Raw genomic sequence first — 19,290 nt, 5'->3', positions numbered from 1 at the left:
GGCTTTGGAACATCCATCCCTCAACCTGGTTTTGGGGTGTGACAGACACCAAAATGGTGCATGGGTCACTTGTTTTACAGAGGAATCCCTGTGGCCCTACTAGGTAAGATGCCTTCTCCTTCAAAAGGTTGATTCCTCAGTCTCCCCACCTCTGATAACAAAATGAGGTCATCCAGCAACAAAGGAGTCCCCACACCTGCCTGCCATGCTCTGCCAGTGGAAGATCTAGATTCACAGGACCTGGTCAAACAAAGTCACCCCACCAAGTAGTCCCAGAGGGTCTTAAAATGGTTTCACTTCATTAGTTATTAGCAGTTAGGACACGTGACCTTTGAAGAACATCCATCCTCCTCACTGGTGTTAATTTCTGTTGTTTTTGGTGATGTAAATTCCACTTGGACAACCTGAGAGTTCCACCCTGGGATGCTGATTAGAAGGGGTGAGGACCTCAACACAAACAGAGTAAGCCCGGTGGGCGTGACCTGGTTAACTCACCACACACCTACCATTCCCACTTCAGATTAGGGAAAAAGGAAGATGCTTTGTGACTCTGTGGGATTTGAGCTGCATTTTGTCATATCAGAGGTCCTTCCTTCCAGGAACACACACTCAAGCACACATTCTGCTTGAACTTCCACCCCAGACGCTACTCCCTATAAAACACTCTAGACCTGTTGTCAGCATTTTTACAGTTCCCCAGATTTGAGAATCCCCAAACCAGGAGCCATCCGAGACCCTTTCCTTTCCCTCATTTCCCAAAGTCTCCTGTCACCCTCAGTCCCTTAATCCATACAATGGGACAGTCTTGCCTCTCTGGGAGGCGTTAATAGTGGTGTGATTAAGGGTGTGGATGGTGAAATCAAATGCCCAGACTTATACCCTGGTTAAGTGAGACCTTGGGCAGTTTATTCAAATCTGTGCCTCAGTTTCCCTTACATATAGGTTGAATTCATAATAGTACCTACTTCATAGAGTGGTCATGGAAATTAAGTGAGGAAAGGACCCAGCCCTTAATATCAGGTTGGTGGAAAAGTAATTGCTGTTTTCCCCATCATTACCATTACAGAGTAGTTTTAAGACTCAAAAGTAACTGAGGTGAAGAAAGTTACCAATACCTCTTCAATTGGTCTCCACCGCTTAATGCTCTAATCCGGGTCATCATCCCTTATCACCTGGACTACTGCAAAAAGCCTTTAGCTTGTCTCCCTCTAGAATCCCACCCGCCAATCTCACTTTCATGACACACTAGAGACCCACTTACTAATTTCCATCATTCTTCTTCCTAAGAACCTTTAGTATCTACCTAGTGCTTATTGGATAAAGTCCAGACTTTTGCCATGACCTGCAAGGCTTTTGGTGACTGGGCCCTGCCTCCAAGGCCTTCTTTCCTACCAGGCTGCTGCCATCAGCCTGGAAGGGCCTCCCCATTTCATCTTCGAGAACACCCCGCATCCTTCTCCACACAACTCAACCACCATCTCCTCTAGAAAGCACCTCCAGGTCCACTGGGTAACTGATCACTTCCTCTTCCAGAACACAACTGTCCCTGTTACCATTCATGCTCCTGCCTCTTCCCATAGACTATGTGCTAAAGGCAGGGACAGGGTGTCAGGCACCTATGTGTCCTGCCATACCTGACACGGTGGCTGGCACTAAGCAGATAGTCTCTTAAGCACCTGTGGAGTGCAGTCTCCTATTGCACTGACTTGGTAATGATCAGGGTCCATGTCAACAAGTCTTTATCACTGGGGTACAACCCCACTGAGATTATTGTAATTAAGTAGCCCCTTGTCTTAGCCTAGGTATGTTTCTCCCTGATCTCTACCAACAAAGTGGAATTTTGACCAGAAACCTCTGAAGTCCAGGTCTCATGCGATGCTAAACATACCCACTCTGGCCTCCCCAGAATCCAAAAGGAACACTTAATTTTTAACGCACTCACACTCTGTTGGCCTACCAATTAACACCAATTAATCATCTTCATTAGGGAGAGAAAAGATTAGAAAGAGAATTTTGGCCAACAAAATATTCTGTGCCGAAATCCAGTGTTCCAGGAGCTCATGAGATTAATCCACTCAAGATGAAATCCTCATGAAACCCACCGTGCTCCCCTGGAGACCCTGCACTGAACCTCTGGATGGTGTCAAAGAAGCACAAATGTCCAGCCAGGGAAGCAGCCAGACACAATGCTCTGACCACGACAACCATTCTGAAATTCATGACTGCCATCCCATGGCAGGGATGCTTTGCAATCATAACAGCCCCTGAAATAGGCATCCATCAATTATCATTCCTGAGACCCCAGGGAGGTGGCAAAGATGAATGATGCAGCAAACCTACTCTAAGTAGCTTCTAGTCCAGCGGGGACCAGCTCAACACTCTTCATTCATCAGCCGCCCTCCTCACAGCTTTCTTTATCTCTGGCCTGGCAACTCCAGCCGTCCAGTTGTTCAGGCCAAATTTCCTGCAGTCATTCTCGATTCTGTCCTTCTCCCCTATTTCACAAGCTACTCGCCAAAAATAAAATACAAAATTCACACAGAACCGAGCCACCTTCTCATCACCTCCACCCAGCCAGGCCACCTGGATAACTACAGTGGCCTCTTAACTGCCTCCACACCTGCTTCCGTTCTTCATGGCCTTCAGTCCCTTCTAAACACAGCACCCAGAGGGACTCTTCTACAGAGAAAATCGCATCATATATCTCTTCTGTTCAAAATCATCTTCTTGCCTCCTTCAGTCCTTAAAACAGCCTAGCAGACCCTATGTGTGTGTTCCCACTATGACTTCCCTTGCCCATTCCCTCCCTCTCTCCCCATATTCCATCCTTGGGTAATAATACTGGCCTCCTTCTTCCTTGAACACATCAGGCACACTTCCACCAAGGGGCCTTTGCTTTGCAGACGCACCGCTCCAAGAGGCCTGCTTAAAGCCCTCATTGTTTAAAATTGCAACCCGCTACCTTCCCAACCTCAGCACTCCCAATCCCGTTCTCCTGCTCTCTTTTTCTGTTGTTCATGACAGTTATCACAAGCCAGGTGTGGTGGCTCACACCTGTAATCCCAGTAATTGGGAAGCTGAGGTGGGAATATGGCTTGAGACCAGCCGTTCAAGACCAGCCTGGGCAACATAGTGAGACCCTATCTCTCTAAAAAAAATTTTTTTTCAGTTAGCTAGGTGTGATGGTGTGCACCTGTAGTCCCAACCTCAGCTGCTCAGGAAGCTGGAAGATCACTTGAGCTAGGGAGTTGCAGGCTGCAGTGAGCTATGATTGAACCACTATGCTTCAGCTTGGGCAACAGAGCAAGACCCTGTCTCAAAAAAAAAAAAATTATCTCTAACATTGTATATGATATACTTATGTTATTTCTATTATTAGATAGAATAATAGGGACACTATTTATAGTGTCCCTATTATGTAGGGACACAATAATTTAGAATACTAGGGATATTGTGTTCCCTGGTTAAAATGTAAGCTCAGTGATAATAGAAGTCTTTGATTTGTTCATTGATTTACCCAGAGAGTGGTACCTAATACCCAGTAGGCTCCCAATCAATATTTTACTAGTAAATGGTAAGAAAAATAAAGAGCACAACATATAAATGACTATGGGCATCTCTTAGAGCCAGGGACAGGAGGGGAGAGGAGGTCAGGAAAGGTTGCATAGAAGACATGACATTTGAACCAAACTGTGGAAGATGAATAGGTTTGAACCTGTAGGGTTGAGAGGAGAGTAGTCAGGTGGAGGGGTCAGTGTGTCTTACGTTTACAGAGGTCCCATAGAGAGGAGTGGGTTCAATTAGGCACAGAGGGGCAATGGGCAGACTGAGGGGAAGACATAGGCTGAGAAAGTAGGCTGGAGCCGGGCTGGGTGCAGTGGCTTACGCCTGTAATCCCAGCACTTTGGGAGGCCAAGGTGGGAGGATCATGAGGTCAAGAGATCGAGACCATCCTGGCCAACATGGTGAAACCCCGTCTCTACTAAAAAATACAAAAATTAGCTGGGCATGGTGGCGCATGCCTGTAGTCCCAACTACTCAGGAGGCTGAGGCAGGAGAATTCCTTGAACCCAGGAGGCGGAGATTGCAGTGAGCCGAGACTGCGCCACTGCACTCCAGCCTGGCACCCGGTGACAGAGAGAGACTCTATCTCAGAAACGAAAGTAGGCTGGAGCCATAGCCTTGATGGCCAGGGACAGCATTGTGCTGATGGAAGCTGATAGGGATGTTGTGACGAGCTGAGGTACTGGTCTCCTTTCAGCCACTTCCGTTTCATAAAAACACAAACTGGAACTATTTTTCAAAACACTATCAACTTTTACAGATGGATGCCGGCAGGGCTAAGGCCGTTCTCCCTTCCACGCATACTTCCCACGCGCAGCCTTTGAGGGGCCTTTGCTCAGGTGGCCGTCCCAGCCACGGCCATGGCCCCTTCCCCACCTTCCACTCCTTGAAGACTAAGAAGGCCCTGGCTCAACCCCTTCCCTGCACCTGCAGCCTGCTGTGGCTGCCACTGGGGGTCATCCGCTTCTGCAAGCCACAGCACCCCGCTGACCCCACTGAACCCTTCGTTGTTCTCTAAACATGTGGTCTGTGTTCTGCCCCCTCATTCAAATTCTCTGCAACTTGCACGCAGGGTCAATCTGTGCCTCGGGCCTCTTTCGTGGCTTGAGTTCTAAGCACTCGGTATCCAGTGAATGCCTGCTGTGCTCACTGTTCTTCCAGAGGTAGACCTGGTGCCTCCCCAGCATGGCGCTCCTACTGGCCACACTCATCACATCCACTTCTGAGATCACCACCACCGGGCATTCTTTCACAGAGAAGAACCTCCTGAGACAGCAAGAGTTAACTTAAGGTCTCACCTGAAGATGGAAGGGTGGTGGCTATTTAGTGGGTTCTGAAGCAAGTATTTGTTTCGGTTAACAAATGGATACGATGTACACGGGGAGTGAACGTCAGCATTCACCCAAACCCTTTCCTACTTTGCCAATGGACTGATCCACCTACCTCGAATCTCACAGTTGAGTCTCTGGCACACCCAGAGAACAGGGGTCCCTAAACTATACACGTGCATCTTTCTCTTGCTTCCCCTTCTCTCTCACCCTCAGGTAAAAATTATGAAAGTTCTACTTATATTAGAATGTGTTTCTGTGCGCCCCTCCCAGGGCAGCTAAGCACACCCAATTTAAACATAATGTATTGGTGGTTATACTTTTGCACCTGGATGGTTTTTAGCTACTGGAATTTATTTTCGTGGTTTTATCTGATCAGTGGCCCAAGGCTTTCCCTAATTAGCACTCTTGTCTGAGCTGATTGGACTGCAGCAGGCATGGTTTCAGACATGGCTTCTCTTAGTAAACACCACCAGAGAAGGCAGTCATGACTGGATTCAGAATTCAGTGGAAGAACAATGCCTCTCCCTCTTGCTATTTTCCTAGTGACTTCCCATCTGTAGCACGTGGCGTGGTCCCAGAATGTCAGAAAAGGGCAGGAGAAAGCCCCCAAAAACGCACATGTGCTGGTCAGACCTCCACAGGCTGTATTTGTTGGTGTTTCACCCAGGAACTGTCCAATGCCTGAAACACCTAGAGAAGGCATTCAGACGGCCAGGGACAAAGCTAGACGTGTGGCTGTCTGTCTACCTGGCCTTCAGAGTTATAGCTCTCCCTGGAGGAGCTCTGGGTTCCTCCAGGGCAAACATAATTGACCCCTTGAGTCCCTGTCCACATGTCTCCTCCCATAGTACACATACAAACTCTTGTCCAGATGTGTGTGCTCCAATCAATTGTACTGCTGGACGGCGGCCTGCCTTTACCCAGGACCAACCCCCTGGTACGGTGACTGCAGGTGTAAGACCAGGACAGGACACGCTGAGGGGGAGACAACAGAGGAGCTGGCAAGCTTATTGTTACAGGGGAATTGGCTGAAAAGAGTTAATGAGTGTAAAAGGAATTGGCTGTCAATACAGCATATCGGTGCTTGCAAGCAGCCCCCCACCATGGGATTTCCAAATTAGTAAGAACAGTGGGAAAGCAGGCTAGAACATATGTGGGGTGGGGTGTCTTCATGGGCCATGGAGGTGGAGTGTGTGAACTGACAGAGTCAGTGCTGCAGCCCAGGGCACCGCCAAGGCGAGGCTGGGAGCTGAAATACAGCTGAGGTCATCCCACTCCCCCAGGAAGCACGAATTCTGCCCGCAGTGCCCAAGGCTGGCCAGGCAGTGAGAGAATAGAGGAGGTCATTGGTCCGCCCTTCTGTGCATCCATCTGGCCCAGGACAGGAGCTCCTCTAAGACTCTCCTTGTAGGCATCTACTGGTTGTGCTGAACTGGAAGAGTTCTGTAGCAAGGGGAGGCCAAGATGTGAACGGGAAAGAAGACGGATGTGTCATGGCCTTGAAAATGGCTATTAACCCACTAGACCAAGGGTAGGACAGGGTTCTCCACCAGCACCACAGAAAAGGAAATGGGTTTAGCTATAGCAAGGGGATTGGGTTTATGGAATTACATTTGAAAACTATGTGAATTGTGGAACTCACTTCTTAGAGGAATGGGAGAGAAATACAGTGGACCTTTGAACAGATTTGAACTGCAATGACCCACTGGTCTTCTTCTGCCTCTGCCGCTCCTGAGACTGCAAGACCAATCCCTCCTCCGCTCCCTCAACACAAAGACAACAAAGATGAAGACCTTTATGATAATCCTCATTTCACTTAATGAGCAGTAAATATAAATAGTAAATACATTTTCTTTTTCTTATGATCTTTTGTTTGTTTATAAGACAGAGTTTCACTCTGCGGCCCAGGCTGGAATGGTATGCCATGATCATAGCTCACTGCAGCCTGGACCTCCTGGGCTCAAGTGATCCTCCTACTTCTGCCTCCCCAGTAGATGGAACCACATAGGCAGGCGCCACCACACCTGGCTACTTTTTAAAAACATTTTCGTAGAGATGATATCTCGCTGTGTTGTTCAGACTGGTCTCAAACTCCTGGGCTCAAGCAATCCTCCCACCTCAGCCTGCAAAGTGCTGGGGTTATAAGCATGAGCCACCATGCCCAGTCTCCTTATGATCTTCTTAATGGCATTTTCTTTTCTCTAGCTTACTTTACAATAAGAAGACAGTATATAAAACACAGAACATACAAAACATGTGTGAACTGACTGTCGATGTTCTTGGTAAGGCTTCTGTTCAGTAGTAGGCTATTAGTAGTTAAGCTTCTGGGAAGTCAAAATTTACTCATGGAGCTTTGACTGTGCAAGAAGTTGGCACCCTTAACCCCTTCATTGTTCACGGATGGACTATATTATAAATCTGGCCGCCTGGGAAGGTCTAAGGAAAGTTATTCCCAGAGAAAGAAGCATTACCTAAAAGACTCTCATTACAAGGCGAAAGGTATCCTCTCTGAATTCACATATTAAAATCCTAGGTGCCACTCCCTCAGAATGTTACTTTATTTAGAGAGAGGGTCTTAACCCAGATGTCAAAATGACATCATTAGAGTGGGCTATAATCTAAAATGACTCATGCTCTTGTAAAAAGAGAAATCTGGACACAGTGACAGACATGCATAGAGGGGAGCTGCATGAAGACCCACAGGGAGGAGATGGCCGTCTATAAGCCAAGAACAGTGGTCGGGAGCAGATCCTTCCCTCACAGCCCTCAGGAGGACCCAGCCCTGCTGGCACCTTGACCTTGAACTTCCAGCCTTCAGAACTGGAGACAATAAATGTCTGTTGTTGAAACCCCCCTGGTATGTGGTACTTCATTACCACTGCCCTAGCAACTAATGCAATTGTTAACGATCCTCTGTACAGCTGTAAAGTTCCCAGGAATACATGAAAGGTGTCTTCTTATAGTTCATCCCCAGGAAGCCTGGAACGGTTCACTGCTGATAAAGCTGCCCTCTTGCTGAACTCTGCCCTCTGAAGACAGGAGCTAATTTAATTCAGCACAATGCCTGGACATAATAGGTACTTAGGAAAGTCATTTTGTTTTCTGTTGTTGAAAAGCTTTTTAACTCCTTTTTATCTAAATCCTAAAAAAACAAAAGAAACAAAACCACAGATATGTTTGAACACATTCAAGGTTTTGCTTCTGTTTAGACATGGTACTATAAACATGCATGCGTGTGTGTGTGTGTGTGTGTGTCTGTGTGTCTGTGTGTCTGTAGAGGGAAACAGAGAGAAGGAGTGGGGAGAGAGAGAAAGAGAGAGAGAATTTTCTCCCAAGACTTTCAGTGGGTGGCTGGAAAAAAAAGTCAGCATCACGCCAGCATTATAGCTGCTGTTTGGGACTATTTATAGAGCTGGCCACGGTCATGTCAAATCTTTAAAAGAAGCAAAAGACCTGGGCACATTCCAGAAGCAGGAAGAAGGAACCCAAGTCCCAACACCCTGCACAGTGGAAAGCTACATCCCTACAGAAAACACAATTTACATTCGCTAAACCAAACCCAGAGCCTCCAAGGATTTTAAGGAGCTCATTCTGGCCCCCAGTGTAGTGAAAGAATAACACAATAGCCGCTGCATTTTCAAGCCTTAAAAAAGCTCTGCAATCAATGAATGAATGGCTTCCAATGGCAGAAAACACATAGCAGTTCCTCGGCAAAGAGCCTCTGAGTGGCCGGTGGTCAACCGTCAATCACAAGAGCCAGTCTCACTGAACAGACATCAAGGGGTGCCCTGAAACATTGCGGCAGGGGCAAAGCTAGGGCTAAAACCTGTCCCCCCACTCCTCACTTGAAGGCACCTCCTCCTTGCCTCATCTCACAGATGATGGTGTTAAGAATGAATTAAACAAAAATATTTAAACTTACAGAACACTTGGGACATCTGCACTAAAAAAAAAAAAACACTATTTCTACAATATTTCACAGATCTAAAGCAAGTGTGTCCTACTTTCAGTAAAACCAATATATTTTAAAATTCTGATTTTGAAACCAGATATATGGGAAGCAAGTTGTCCAACTTAGAAAAATGAGTTTGTTCCACTCAGGCCAAGGCCTCTATTTTACCCACCAGGGAATGTCTACCACATAGCCCAAGACCTGACAGACTACAGATCCTCAAAAGGCATTTGCTGTATAAGAGAATTATCTCTGTTAAATAGCCCGTTGCTCTGGTGCACTCAATGTACTACAGAATTTACAAACATTTCCTTCCCACGCCGCCGTGTTTGCCACATAAGGTGCAGCAGGTGAGAGGAGCTGGAGAAGGAGCTCTGGCCTCAGAGGACTGTTTCCTGGAAGATGTCTCCTCCTCTGGGTCCATCGCCTCTGCTGAGTGTTTTTCCAGCATCCCAGGCATCTCCAGCCCCATGTTCTATCAGCATTGTGTGGGCAGGACTGCTTTTTTGTTGTAAGAAACTGCTTCCTGGCTTTCCAATGACAATCCTAAAGGAGAAAGAGCAGCTGATTTCCATTCTGGCTGTGGCTTTGCTAGTGACTGGCTCTTGGGGAATCTACCATGTCTGTGGCTTCCTGGAAGCTAATGAATTTCAGGGCAGCGTGTAAATGGGGACAGGCTATCCACTGTGCCCGACACTGTCCCCACAGCACACTCACGTCCACCTCTTTGTTCCAAAATATTTGTTTCAGCCAGGCACGGTGGTGCCTATCTACAATCCCAACACTTTGGGAGGCTGAGGCGGGAGGATCACTTGAGGCTAGGAGTTCAGGACCATCCAGGGCAACATGGCCAGAACTGAGCCCTACAAAAAAAATTTTAAAAAATTAGCTAGGCATGGTGGCTCTGACTTGTAGTCCCAGCTACCCAGGAGGCTGAGGCAGAGGAAGTCCTTGAACCCAGGAGTTCAAGAATTAAGCTGTGATCATGCCACCGTACTCCAGCCTGGGTAGCAGAGCAAGACCCTGTCTCTTAAGAAATAAAAATGAAATAAATGTTTCTTTCCATCCCCAAAACATTTGTTACTTCCATCTGAATCAGGGAGGAGTAAGAAATGGTTCCACACAAAGCGTTCTGATAGGCTTTTAGGAAATCCACGCCAGGAAGGAATCATAGTAAAACATCCACTGCCTAAACGACTCAGAGGTGACTCGGTCTCATTTCCTTTCTGTAATTTTTATTATTTGTGTTATAAAAATGAATAAAGACTCACTGTAAAATGTTTGAAAACTGCAAAAAATATATATAAAGAAGAAAACAAAAATCATCCTCATGTTACCATCCAGAGACAATCTCTATTTGCATTTTGGCATATTTTATTTATATTTATGCACATAGACCTATTCCATTAGCCAGTTTAGAAGATATTTCATTTCCAGCTTCATGAGCATTGTCTCACATCATTAATATGCTTGAAATGCTTTTATAGGGTAACCCAGTACTCCATTCTATGGACATACCATAATTTACTTAACTAGTTGTCACTGCTAGGGGGTTGATTCCAGTTTTTGAGGAAGACAGATAGCACTGCAGTAAACAATTTTGTGCGTGCATATTACCCCAAATTTCTGATTATTTCCCTAGGATAGGATCCTAGAACTAAATCAAAAGGTACAGAAATCCAGCCACGCACGGCGGCTCACACCTGTAATCCTAGCACTTTGGGAGGCAGAGGCAGGCGGACCACTTGAGGTCAGGAGTTCAAGACCAGCCTGGCTAACATGGTGAAAGCCGATTTCTACTAAAAATACAAAAAATTTGCCAGGCGTGGTGGTGCGAACCTGTAATCCCAGCTACTCCGAAGGCTGAGGCAGGAGAATTACTTGAACCCGGGAGGCAGAAGTTGCAGTGAGCCGAGATCACACCACTGCACTCCAGCCTGGGCGACAATAGTCAAACTCCATCTTAAAAAAAAAGTACAGAAATCCTAAAACCTCATCCTTTCCAGAAAGACAGCACCAATTACAGCTCGGTACCGTATCTCTGTGACACTGAGCAATGTCATCTTTAACCTTCAATAATTTTATAGCTGGAAAATGGCAACTCATTTCCATTCTAATTAACATTTTTATTATTGTTATTATTGGAATTGTTGTTGGTGATAAGTGTTTGGCTTGAATCATCACCCTTCACCACAAAATGCCTATGAGGTAGGCCATCTTGTCCTTGTTCTAACAGGAGGAAACAAGGCACAACCAAGAGACCTGCGCAAGGTCAGACCCCTAACTTCAGAGCCAGGACTCCATGCTTTGCTCCAAAGCCACCCACCTGACTATGACACTATGCTAATTACTCAGGGAGTTAAACATTCTTCCATGTATTTTTAGCTGTTATATTTCTCTGTCTCTGAACTATAGTAAATTTATTTTCTGTATGGAAAACACCCCCCAGCATGTTGAATGTTTTGACACTCTATGCTCGTACCGAGATTCACACATCACCCCCTAACTCCTCCTCAGCTCAGTCCAACCCAAACAACCACCCAACTCCCCACACCGTTCAGTATGACACAGCGTCTTCCCTGTAGGTTAAAACACACTTAAACTGGCTTCATGTAACTTCTCGAGACCACTTAGAATGTTCTGGAATTTATGTAAGCCTTGATTTGAAAATGTCAGTTCACTGACTGGGCATGGTTGTTCATGTCTTGTAATTTTAGTGCTTTGAGAGGCTGAGGTGGGAGGATCGTTTGAGGCCAGGAGTTCAAGATCAGTGTGAGTAACATAGAAAGGCTCCATTCAACAAAAAAAATTTAGAAACAAAAATAATTAGCTGTGTGTGGTGGCACACACCTGTGGTCATGCTACTGGGGAGGCTGAGGCAGGAGGATCACCTGAGCCCAGGAGGTCGAGGTTACAGTAAGCCATGATCACACCACTGTACTACAGCCTAGGCGAGGAGCAAGACCCTGTCTCGAAAAAGAAAAAAAAAAAAAAAAAAAGGAAAAATCTCTGTTCCTAGACAAAGCAACAATACTTAGGAGCAACTGTATAGGAACTGATAACACAGACCAACTTGAAAAAACAGCTCTCCCCAAAGCCCATGCTATCGGAACACTCATTCTTTTCTTTCTAGGGGTGCAATGAGACATTGATTGTATTTTTTCCATACAGAGATGGAACTAGCTCAACCCAACAGCTCCCATGACAATGTAGTGGTTAAGTGCATAGTCAGGCCAGCCACTCTCCATCACAGCCACTCCTCAGAAGTCTGAGGACAGATGCCACCACCCTCCCCCATAGTGGGCAGAATCACCTGGACTGATGAGAGCCCCAGAAACCCTGCCCTGGGCCTAATTAGGGGACACCCTTGCACCCAACATCGATCCCTATGCTGACAGCCGAAGAAAAGGTGAGGAGGGAAGGCATTTCTTTCCTTTGAAGTCACCTGCTTGTCCAAAAATTCATGCCGCAGAAAAGTTCTGCAGAATCATAAACCAGCCTTGTGGCTGCCTCAGAGCTCATTCTGCAACTCACAGCTGATCATTCACTTGATTCAGCTCAGGTTAGAGAGATGGATAGGGTTTTCCCACAAATCACTTGATTAGGATGAGAAATCTATGTTTCTGCTTTTCTGAGCATTGCAGGAATTTTGGGTTCTCTTTAAACCTGTCTGAATATTATGGTTCTAGAAGCTTTCAGAGTTTCCTTTCTAGGATTTATTTTTCTGAGGGTGCTACCCTGGCAACGCTACTTTGTTCCCCTCCAGTGTCTTTCTTCCAAAGAATGCAAACACCCTGGCCAGCAGTATTTGGGAGGAAGCGCTGGAGCTGTGACAGTCGGACACAGGTATTGCAGCTTTCTTACTAATCACCCCAGCAGCTCTGCAGCAAGCAGTGCCACAGGTCACGCCTGACCTGGCCGCCCCAGTCCCCTGGCCTGGCACACCTGGAGAGAGAACTCCTAGATGCCTGCTGCCATCACCACCACCAGCAGCGGCCTTTATCACTGGCCATAGATCCTGGAGCACCTTGCTCATTACAGGCACTATGCCAGATGCTTGAACACCTACACTCCATCCAATCCCCACGCCAGGCCTATAAGACATGTACCAGGTGGTTCAGAGCTGGGGACACTGGGACTTTGCAGCCTCCTGGACTATTGGAGTGAAGTCTGTGGAGTTACCTTGGATTAGATCAACTCCAGCTCACTACAGATCTGTACTCTCAGATTGTCTATTTCACCTGCAAAGACCACCACGAGTCAGTTGCGAAGAAAAAATGGGTGAGTTCTCTTCCTTGCTCAGTCCTGAGCCACAGACTCCTTATTGCCGTTATCACTCTGGCACTTGACCTCACTCTCTAAGTGAACCCAGGGTGCTGGGCCCTTTGCAACAGGAAGAGTTCCCTCTCAGATAAATTGACAGACGGAGGTTCAACTGCACATCATGAGGCCAAAGTCCTTTCAGGCTGTCCTGATGGCGCGCTGACATAAACGGATCCCTTGGCACCCTTGCTGAGGCTCCCTGAGCAAATGCTGTGTGTCCCTTCAGCCTCAGTTCCCACCCTCAGTCCCAGGCAGTGTAGCCTCCACAAAAAGTCATTCTGCCACGTATGAGACTATAGACGGTGCTCTTTTCCAAAGCCCCAAGCCAGTTTCCTTCCCTAGCAGCCCACGTGTTCCCTGGTCTGTTTTCATTTTTCTTTCCCTGTGGAAATGGAAACAGAATCATTAGGTGTTCCATTCCTTCCTGGTTCACACCAGCATTTCCCTCTCCCCAGTCTACCTGGAATGTCCAACTCCTCTCCAGCCGATCTCTTCTTCTCCTCACTTCCCTTTCTCCCTCCCTCCTGGATGTCTGAGACAGCAAAGGATTCAACTCCCACCTTCTGAGATCCATCCTCCCATTCAAATCACATGACCCTGGGTAAGTCCCTTCTCTCCCCAAGACAGTTTCTTAACGTAAAAATTGGAGAAGGTGATCTTCCTCTCACTCCCTCCTCCCTCATAGGAAGATACTTTTAAAAACAAAGCAAAAGGTCTCAAAAGCAAAAAGCTTTAGGAGGAGAGCAGAAAGTGCCTCAATCTTCCCTAACTCCCCCTGAGCCCAGCCAACGGACTCCTCAGCCCTGCCACCTGCCTGATTTCTGAGGAGGGTCATTCCTCACTCCGGGCAAGCAACTCCATTTCTTTTCAGTGCAATCCTACAAGAGCCACCTCAGCTGTAGCTCCAGGCCTGGAGGAATCTATGAGACTGTGTTTGAGGATCTCGATCCACGCCCTCATCTTGGCCTTATTAATTCAGTCATAACTCTCCTAGCTCACAGGGCCCCTTTTGCGGTGAAAGGCTCGAGTGACAGCACTGGAAGAAACCTTTTAATTTTGATGTAGACGCTCAGCACATCTCTCTGTCACTGTCCGGCTTCCCTGTCGCTCTGTGGGCAGAGGGCATTCACCTCCACGACCCGCCGGGCCAAGGTCCTTCCTGTCCTGTCCCGAAGCTTGTGATCCAGCATGCTGCTCCCTGAGAAAATAAAGGCATCCAAGAGGGTCCCCACCCTGCCCCATTCACCCCATCACACGGCCTCTGGCTACCATCTCCTCCTCCCCTGAAAGCTGGACAGAGGCCAGGCCCCACTTCCTTACCCGACTCGAGGCATTCTCACCTCCACCCCTCCACCATCACCTTTGTGCCCTGCACACTGACCCTTTTCCATCCAATACAAACATCCCGCTACTTTCCCCATTTTTAAACAAGCAACACTAGCTTTGACGCCACGCATCCCTAGAGTTGACGTTTCATTGTTTTGCATGGCTTTACAGCTCCACTCCTCCAGGAAGTTGTTTGCATGCATTATCACCAATGCCTCTCCTTGAACCCACTCCAGGGGCCTCTCGCCTCATCCTCCACCAAAATGCTTTCATCAGCTCACCCACGGCCTCCACACTGCTCACGTGCAATCTTTAGTGCTCGCCTTACTTCTTATGCCAGCAGGGTTTGACCCAGCAGATCACTAATTCCTTCTGCAGAAATGCTCTGCTTTGTTTCTGAGGCAACCTCCTCCCGGTCCACCCCCATCTCCAGGCTGCTCCTGCTCAGTCCCATTGCTGGTTCATCTTCAGTGTCCTGGATCCAAGGTCAGCAAACCTGTGGCCTGTGGGTGGATTTCCTGCTTTGTACATAAAGTTTTATTGGAACACAGCCATGCTCCTTCGTTTATATGTCCTCTATGGCTGCTTCTGTGCTGCAGCAGCAATGCTGAGTAACTGCAGTAAAGACTGTACAGCCGGTAAAGCCTAAAATATCTATGATCTGGCTCTTTAAGAAAGAGTTTGCAAACCCCAGACTAGATCTATAAATACTGCCATTCTCAGGATCCGTCTTTCTACGTCCTATCTGTCTACACTCACTCCCTAGCAATCTCATAGAAACCATGAGACACTGATCACTCCCAAGGTCCTCTAGCTTAGAGCTCATCTCTGAACTTCAGACCAAAACACAGCAGTCTAGTGGGTACTTCACTTAGAGCTCCAACATCCTTCAAACAAACACTTCCTTCCACTCTACTCCTCACAATTTCTAATTTGCTCCTTCCACAGTCTTTTTCGTCTCAAGCCAAAAGCCTTGGAATCATCGTTGAACACTAGTCTCTCAAACGCCACCTTCAACCCATCAGCAAATCCTGCCAGCTCTCCCTTCAAAACATACCCAGGATCTACCTCTCCCTTCCCACTGTCACCACCCAACCCCAGGAAGCACTCGTCTTGCCAGGACCAGTGCCTCCCAGGGCGTCTCTGCCTCCACACGGCCCCACTCCACAAGTGCTATCAACATAGCGGCCAGCGTGATCCATATATTCATTTTCACATTTGTACTTATTCATGTATTTATTTTGAGGCAGAGTCTTGTTCTGTCATCCAGGCTGGAGTGCAGTGGCACGGTCATAGCTCACTGCCGCCTCGAACTCCTGGCCTCAAGTGATCCTCCTGAGCAATCATTTTAAATCAGAGACAATGTTACTTCTTGTCTATGGCTCAAAACTCCCAGTCCTGGCACCCCAAGTGTCTCTAGCTTCAGGGGCTCCTTGGGCTGGACTACTGGTCTCCTAAATACCCACAGGGACCACCCCTCTCTGCCTTCAGGTGTCTGGCTCAGCGGCATGTATAAGTGAGACCCTCTCACTCCCTGCTCCCCTGTGGGGCGTCACGTTCCTCCCTTGCACTCATTGGCCCTTCCACAGGCTATCTTATGTGTTTGCCATCTCTCTCCCCCACTTGAATCTAAGCTCTGAGAGGCTGAGAACTGGGTCACTTTTTCCATGGCTGGATCCTCTAAGCTTACAAGTGTACCTATCAATTCTCAACAATCTGAGCAAGGAATAAGAGAGCACATAACATGTCAAAAGCTCATGTCTCCTATTAAGGAAACTGAAGAATGGGGAAGAAACGCACATTATTTGCCTCATGGAGAAATCAAAGAACAGAGCTCAAAACTCACACAGCTCCAGAGCCAGGGTGTTCCTTGCTGAAGAGACTGAAGCCAACCAGTCCCCAGTGACAAAGGGGACATGTCGGGGAATGCCCTGCCAGCATCTTTCTTCAGACCCCTGGGGATCAGGAAGGGCAAATGCAGAAGGGGCTTCTCTGGGGGCGGACAGAGCAATGCCCCAACCGCCTCCTGCCTTCGCTCCCCCAGGCCTCCAGGGTCACACAGCTTGGAGTCCTGGCTGCAGCCCACAGGGGGTGAGTGCATGGCACAGCACAGCAGACGGCGTACAGGCTTGGAGTCGGCCACTCAGGGCACCTTGGTGAGTCTTGGCTTTCTCATCTGTAAAATCAGGGTGATGACCAAATGCTTCAACATTTGAAAACAGCGGGCAGCCTTAGGTTCTTTTTCTTTCTTTCTGGTTTGTGTCTTATCACACCAAAGAGTCTGCCTCTAACTTTAAAAGACATTATGCATCGGCTTGCTCCTGTGCTGAGCGCTGCTCTTAAATTTCTGAGCATCCCTTCTGGGTTCCCCAACAACTCCCCACTCTGCTCCCATTTTTCTTTCTTTTTCTTGTTGTCTTATAACTTCTCCTTTCTCTTCCCACATTCTGCAAATCTGCCTATCCTAATCTTACTACATGAATAGTAACTGCTTGAACATTTGTGGTTGGAATGATTGATTTTAAAAGCCTGTTTTGGCCAGGCATGGTGGCTCATACCTATAATCCCAGCACTTTGGGAAGCTAAGGCGGGTGGATCACCTGAGGTTGGGAGTTCAAGGCCAGCCTGGTCAACATGGTGAAACTTCATCTCTACTAAAAGTACAAAAATTAGCCAGGCATGGTGGTAGGCACCTGTAATTCCAGCTACTCGGGAGGCTGAGGCAGGAGAATTGCTTGAACCCAGGAGGCAGAGGTTGCAGTGAGCCGAGATCATATCACTGCACTCCAACCTGGGTAACAGAGCAAGACTTCATCTCAGAAGAAAAAAAAAAAAAGCGTGTTTTCTGATTTGTAAAATAATGGTTTACTATAGGAAATTTGGAAAATATAAAAAAATTTAAAGAAATCAAAAGTCATCTGTTTCCCAAGGCATGGTAAGAACTGACAAGACAGCAAACCTCCCAATCTCCCTTTCTCTCTTCCTGCAGCCCCATAGAGCAATTGCATTCTCAACAGGAGCAAAGGCCAGGGAGAGGGCAGAGGGGGAAAAACAGCTCTGAGCCCCCCAGCCTCTGCCCCCCCCTTTGGTCCTCTCACAGCCATGTGATTGCAGGTGAGATGGAGCCTGGCATGCTGGGGCACCTCTCGCCACTGTCCCCTCCCATCTCCCCGTGGAGCCAATCTGCCCCTGAGCAGCCACGGACAGTCCATGCCAGCTCTCAGCTCCAGATCTGCACTTGCACCCAGCACACCCCTCCTGCCTTCCATGAGGCCAGCATTCTTTAGTGCTCAGGGCTTGGGACCCTCTGCCCCCGTGAGTCCTGTGAGTCCATGTTCACCTTCGCCTGCATCCACTTTTCTCAGCACCTACACTCGACCTCAGCTGAATACACCCTTGGACCCAAAGTCATTACTTGTAACTCCTCCAGCATCTGTCAGGGCTCCACAGGGTGCTACTCCGCACCCCTCCTTCTCCAGAAACATCAGGTAGGCTAGCAAGAAGCCCTTATCGATGACAGGTAGGGCTGTATTTGCAGGCAGAAAATCTAGCTCATTCCATGCCTGGCTCTTATTCCTGCTGCCTTTAGAAATTAAGTACAGTGGCTTTGCTTTTCCAAGCATCAGTTTCTCCCTCTGCAAAATGGGGGTGCCAGTACCTTCCCCACCCACCTCAGAGGCTTATGAATACAAAACACCATACAATGAGTTATTATTAAAATAATCAGAGCAGCAAACAGCCAGGCAGCCTACACCGCTCCTCTTCGTCCTGCCCTACTTTCAGGCAGGCCTGTCCACTTTTTCCAATTAGCCTGTGAACGGTCCAAGGGTGTGCCCATCAGAGCCGCCACCTGCTCTGCTTAGGAAAGGCACCCTGGAGCCCCCAGGTGACCCTGGCACACATCATGGAGCCAGCCAGCTGTGACTTTCACCCTGTGCAGACTGTCTCGGGCTGCCTTGAGTTTATGCACCAAAGGAAACCACAGCGGGGAGAGCACATATTTGGGAAAAAAATTCACAAATGCTACACTCCATCAGGAGGGGACCCAGAGGGCCACCACGGGGCCGGGGGGGCGTGCAAAGCACCCAAACTCACTGCTGTAAATGGGATAGCTGCTACACATTCATTTGGTCTTAATTAATAAGCAGATTGAGCCAAAGGCGTGGCTTCTGAGAAGGAAGGACAAAAGGAAGGAAAGGTGGCTCCACGCTTTCTTGAAGAAATCTACCACCCTCTTTTAGAGCACACGGAACCCCCAAAGTAGCCCACTCTGGAAAAAGCATGGTGTGCGGCAGCACAGTGTCTTGTTTTCATACCTAGGAAAGCCACTCACTGGCTGTGACCCTGACCAAGGCACAGCCTCTTGCTCTGAGCCTCAACTTCTCTGGTTGTAAAATGAGAAGATACATGTGATACACCCCTTGAAATGCTAAGGTAGGCCTGACCACCACAGGTGACAGGGCCCGGAGGTGTGAGCGCGGCCAGGGGGAAGGAACACGGACATTCCCTGCACAGGGACCACACACTCCGCACCTGGCTGCGGCAGACGTCCAGCCCTTTCTGATGAAGCTGGCGGCCCTGGCTGGATTTCACGGGAGCATTTCTCTTCTCCCACCAGATGGACTCAGGATGCAGGCATTTTGCATCTTAGTGAACAGCATTGCACCCAGCTTGCTACAGGGATAGTCCCTGCTTGAACGTGTGTGGTTGGAATGACCGATTTAAAAAGCATGTCATCTAATTTATAAAATAACATGTTTACTGTAGGAAATTTGGAAAGTACAAAAAACTTTA

The 19,290-nt window shown here is 47.8% G+C and overlaps 1 protein-coding gene and 1 long non-coding RNA gene across 3 annotated transcripts in view; one reads left to right on the top strand and one right to left on the bottom strand.

Annotated features, from left to right (window-relative positions):
- Positions 1 to 19,290, bottom strand: part of ZMAT4 (zinc finger matrin-type 4) — a 367,024-nt gene that overhangs the window by 339,327 nt on the left and 8,407 nt on the right. The gene's annotated exons all lie outside the window — the stretch shown is intronic.
- Positions 3,342 to 9,732, top strand: LOC116558291. Its single transcript, XR_004271943.1, has 2 exons — positions 3,342 to 3,917; positions 9,647 to 9,732. It is a non-coding gene; the product is annotated as an uncharacterized LOC116558291 (long non-coding RNA).

This window comes from Sapajus apella, unplaced genomic scaffold (assembly GCF_009761245.1).
Source record: "Sapajus apella isolate SASKATOON/1434 unplaced genomic scaffold, GSC_monkey_1.0 scaffold21, whole genome shotgun sequence".
Lineage (NCBI taxonomy): Eukaryota > Metazoa > Chordata > Mammalia > Primates > Cebidae > Sapajus > Sapajus apella.
Note: the sequence above shows the minus strand (reverse complement) of the source record. Positions and strands in the feature narration are given on the sequence as shown.